Source organism: Musca vetustissima, unplaced genomic scaffold (genome assembly GCF_032173495.1).
Source record: "Musca vetustissima isolate MV318-11 ecotype Yass unplaced genomic scaffold, APGP_CSIRO_Mvet_v1 utg4637, whole genome shotgun sequence".
In the NCBI taxonomy this organism is placed as follows: domain Eukaryota; kingdom Metazoa; phylum Arthropoda; class Insecta; order Diptera; family Muscidae; genus Musca; species Musca vetustissima.
The window spans coordinates 72362-78361 of record NW_026888235.1 but is presented as its reverse complement, the minus strand read 5'-3'; positions in this window follow the sequence as shown (position 1 = coordinate 78361).

Sequence of the window (6000 nt, the reverse complement as noted above, 5' to 3'; positions counted from 1 at the left end):
AACCGCAAAATATCAAACGTGGACCGATATAGCCCATCTTCGAACTTGATCTGACTGCAGACAAACCTATGCTAATTTTCAGCACCCTATCTCAATTCCTTCAGATGATAGCGTAATTACAACAGATGGACGGACGGACATGGCTAGATCGTATTAGAATTTTACTGTCGCCTTTATAGGGTCGGAAATGAATATACCCTCCATACTATGGTGGAGGGTATAAAAAGGGGGTTATATGGGGACTACCCCAAAAAGAGGGTGAATATTAATAATTTCTGGTGGGGAGAATTGTTACCGAATTCGGTAGAAAAACCTCAAAATACCGAAAAGTGGGGGGTACCCTTATATGGGAGCTATGAATAAACATGGGCCGAACTTGACCTGCCTGCAGACAAAAATGACTCTGTGCAAAATTTTGGCGATCTATCTCAATTCGTTTAGAGGCTAGAGTGATTACAACAGACAGACGGACATGGCTATATAGAATTTCACGCTGATCAAGAATATATATATTTTATAGAGTCGGAAATGATTATTTCGATGAGTTACTAACGGAAAAACAAAATTAATATACGCTCTATACTATGGTGGAGGGAATAAAAATGAATATACCAAAACGCAGACCGATATCAATTCGATTGAAAAACCCGTACCCAAAATCCCCCCAAAAATACCTCATTTAAGAGTCACTGGTATATGATGACTACAATGACTACTACACAATAAAATAGGGAGTGCCGAATATATACTATATGGGGTCTACGGTGATTATTTCGAGATGTTACAAACAGAAATCTAAATTTAATATGCACTCCACCTCTTTATTGAGGGTAAAAAAAATCCTTACTGAAATAAAAAGCTATTCCAAAACTAAGCATTACACTTCTTTCGCCGAAAAAAAAGTAATAAAAAAGTCTTACTCATCGATTTTTGCTACAAAAGGGGTTCCAAAAAATGGCTTGATGGTTTTTAAAAAATGTTTTCAAAACTATTTTGTTTGCATATTAGCCTTGGAACACTCTTTTGAAGCAAGATTCAGTACCTACACCTATTATACCATTTACAAAGTACCTCAAACCCTAAAAAATGGCTTGATGGTTTTTCAAAAATGTTTTCAAAACTAGTTTGTTTGCATATTAGTCTTGGAACACACTTTTGAGGCAAGATTCAGTACCTACACCTCTTAAACCATTCCATTTACAAAGTACCTCAAACCCTACGATTTATGACACAAACGCATGTGAACTATTTCCAGCCCCCACCTGGTACAACAATGTAATCCGGTCAATATAAAGAAAACATGATAAATAGCTTCTTAATGATATCATCAAATTTCATTCATTCCAAAATGGAAACACCTTGTCAAATACATACAAGTTTCCTGCGTACACCAGCAAAACAACAACAGCAACATGTGTTAATACCATAGGCAACAACATTGATGCGATCGAATGGGTAGCGATCTTCCTTGCCTTCTCGACAGTCGGCTAATTCATAGCGTAACGAATACGGAACATTAAGAATATGCCGGCTTTAACGAAAGCCATACCACAAAAAAAACCTAAAAAACAGACAGACAGGCGTACATACATACATACAGACCAAACTGCGTTCACGGAGTAATATCGACGGAAATCCAAGCAACAAACAATTCCAATACCGAAGAAGGCACAACGGCCAGCAAACGTCAGCCATACCGAAAAATATTGAAAAATAAAAAAAAAAAATGAAAACCACCACAAAAAACATCATCATAAAGGGAGAACCCAATTCATACACTCCTCCATCCCTACTCTGGTCTTCCACATTATATGTATGCATGAAAAAATACAGCAACAACAACAACTCCACTGCCGAACGAGGCACCAGGAACAAACAACTTCATAGAACTTATGCCGGCAATTATGATGAGAGTAAGCATTCATAATCGTATGGCGGCATACGGTGGATGGATGGCTGGAAAGATGATGGGACAAACAGAAGGACAGACATACACGTACATACATACATTATGTTGGATCGATGACTAGCTGGATGGCTGACTGACTGGATGTATGGATAATGCGTTATGGCCGCAATGATGCTCCGACTAGCGGTGGAAAAGATCTTCTTCTTCTGCCGTGTGTGTGTGTCGGATTTTTATGGACAATTTTTTTAAGTCTGTCCTCGATACTCTGTAATTTTAGCACTTTAGCATTGGGTATTGTTCGCTGTTCCATGGAACACTGATGTTGTTGTTGTGGTAGCATCAGGAGAACAACAAAAAACTGGGTGAAGTTTGAAGGAAGGTCTTTATCTTTATTTGGTCTCCAAAAACAAAAGAATACAGAAACACCCCTCCACCTTAAAAAAAAGGTGCAAGATTCAAGGTGTGGTCGACTCATTTGATGACTATCGAAGTTTGATATCAAACATTTTCGGTTTGCTATCCGTGTGTGATAATGAAAATATTTATTCACAACGGTAAGCAATTACCAAAGTAATTACTCATTTGGGATGTCCAAGGGAAAAACATGAACGAACCATCACATTACACTGTAATGATTACAGTGTGTGTGAGTGTGCGTGCGTGCGAGCATTTGTGTTGATCATTAAACATCGATTCGTTTGATAATTTTGTATTGTATTTTTTGAAAAGCGGATATTTTTTTTTGGGCTCATATGATTTCATGTGTGCGTATGTCTGTATATTTGTAATGGCTATGGGAATTTTGTGTTTTACCGGAAATTCAGGTGTTTTATTAAAAAAAAATTCAATTTAATTGTTTTTCCGCTAGACTTGATTGCGTCCTACACCAACTGGAAATAAAAGCTAAACTTGGGTTCAAAAACAAGAACCGCACCCTAAAAAGGTAGATTTGTTATAAAACTTGTCCAAATCCGTCTAATTTACTGAGAATTGTTTTTAATTTTGTGAGAATCTTTCACCCCCTACATATGCAGTTTTACGAAGAATACTTTTCGAAACGAAGATTTCAAAGGAAAACTAAATTTAATGCCTACGTCGTAATATGGGTAATTTGGTATTTTTATACCCTACACCACATCAATATACCTTTGTGCATATCTTTGTAACGTGCAAAATGAAACAAGGTATACATATAGCTGATTTAGTGGATATACAGTGAATAAATTCCTGAGTAGAATTATACATGTTTATACCCCCTTACGCCCGTTTGTCTGTCCAATTATTTTTGAAAACAAAGAACGCTTCACATTTATGTTTCAAAAAAAATGGAAAGGTTGGAAATCTGTACCAGGAACTTCAACGTATCGAAAATTTCTTTATTCATAAGAATAAAAATTCGTACTTCAAAATACAAAACAAAAGAATGTGGCGGACCTTCAGGTTCAAAACAAAATAAAGTCGGACTGGGCCGACTATATGATACCCTTCACAACTTTGGGTATATTGTACATATGTATCCTAACAATTGCATGTTTATGTTCCCTCTTTTTCCAACCTATCCTAACTTTAATTTCATTAGAGCAGATTTATAGCCGCCTGCGTAACATGGGGAAAATTTATGGAAAACGATTTATAGCCAAATTCATACACGCTATTCGGTACGCCGCGTTGTTAAAAATATAATCTATATGTGGGAGCTATTTTTAAATCTGAACGGATTTTCACGAAAATAACACACATCTCTCTAGACTTAATTCAGTACGCTATGCCAAATTTTGTGCAAATCGAAGGATATATATAGGAACCTTGGTGCACCATTTACATAAAATCGGACGAAAATATATATGGGAGGTATGTCGGAATCTAAACCGATTTTCCTGACACTCATCACTTGGTGCACTATTTACCTAAACTCGGACGAAAATATATATAAGAGCTATATCTAAATCGTCGTTTTAGACTTAATTCAGTACGCTGTGGCAAATTTCGTGTAAATCGAAGGATATATAGGGACGTTGCTGCATCATTTACATAAAATCGGATGAGCATATATATGGGAGCTATATCGAAATCTCGACCGATTTTCCCGAAACTCACCACTCATCATTCTAGACTCAATATAGAACGCTAAGCGAAATTTTGTGCAAATCGAAGCATATAAAAGGACTTTAATGCACTTTTTACCTAAAATCGGACGAAAATATATATGGGAGCTATATCTAAATCTGAACCGATTTTCACGAAACTTAACACACATCATGCTAGACCTAATTCATTACGCTGTGCCAAATTTCGTGCAAATCAAAAGATATATAGGGACTTTGGTACACAATTTACCTTAGATCGGACGAAAATATATATGGAAGCTATATCCAAATCTGAACCGATTTTCAGGAAACTTGACACACACCGTTTTAGACTTAATTCAGTACGCTATGCCAATTTTCGTGCAAATCGAAAGATATATAGGGACTTTGGTACCCAATTTACCTTAGATCGGACAAAAATATATATGGAAGCTATATCCAAATCTGAACCGATTTTCAGGAAACTTGACAAACATCGTTCTAGACTTAATTCAGTACGCTATGCCAAATTTCGTGCAAATCGAAAGTTATATAGGGACTTTGGTACACAATATACCTTAAATCGGACGAAAATATATATGGGAGCTATATCCAAATGTGAACCGATTTTCACGAAACTTTGCACACATCATTCTTGACCTAAGTCATTACTCTGTACCAAATTTCGTGCAAATCGAAAGATATATAGGGGCCGTTTACATTAAATCGGGCGAAAATATATATGGGAGCTATATCTAAATCTGAACCGATTTTTCCCAATTTCAATAGGGTTCGTCCTTGGGCCGAATAAGTGACCTGTGCCAAACTTCATCCAATTCGGATTATAAATGCGACCTGTACTTTGTTTACAATTTAACATGGACAGACGGACGGACTGACGGACATGGATAAATCGACTTAGAAAGTGATTCTATGCATATTCTCAAAAGGAACCATGGGTCTATCTCGATTATTTTTGCCTATTACAAACATATGCACAAAGACATAATACCCTGTACCACAGTATGGTGATGGTGGCTAGATTCGGCGGGGCGTTAAAAACTTCACCATATGGGCCCGTTTAAAGACCTGAACACATGGAATATAAAATAACAATCTCCTCGGGGCTATTAGAATATATTTCTAAATTAGTTCGGTGCACGAAAAGTACTAAGTGTGTTACCATTTGTATTTGGCGAACTATAAGTATCCGAAAAGTAATAAAATGTACTAGAGCTGGTACAATTTCGTTGCATGTGAATCGATAGAGGTGCAAACTTGAAATTTGGAATGTTAATTAAGGAGGTGATTTTGAAAGCGTATACTCATGAACATGAAAAATTCTAACTGTACTAAATTTGGTACAATTTGAATTTGGAGAAAAGGATGAATCTGAAATTCTGAAATTTTAAATTAAGATTACCGCCGGAGTGTAGGATAGCGATATGTAGGTAATTTTGGACATTTTGTACTTATGAGTACGAAAAGTACTAAATGGTACTATATTTGGTACAATTTGGATTTGGCTGAATCGATAAAGCTGGAACACTAGAAAGTTTTAGATATGTCTACCAATGTGTACTAAATGGAACTTAATTTGGTACAATTTGGATTTAGGTGAACAGGTAAAGCTGGAATACGGAAATAAGGAATAAAATTACAACTACCTTGAATAATTGAGGTATGTTGGTAGTTTGGGAAATTCGTACTTATGTGTACAATCTGAATTTTGGGTGAACCAATAGAGCTGGAAGCCTGAAATTTGAAGTTAAGATCACTTTTGTGGTGTAGGATTGGGGTATGTAAGAAGTTTCGGAAATTTCTACAAATGTGTACTAAATGGTACCAAATTTGGATTTAGGTGAAATTTGGAAATTACATTATTGTTGGAGTTTAGGATTGGGGGTATGTATGTAGTTTTTGGAAAATTGTACATATAGGTACTAAATTTGATACAATATGGATTTAGAGCTGGAATAGAGCATTGAGTGCATAATTGAGGTATATAGGTAGTTTTGTGAATTC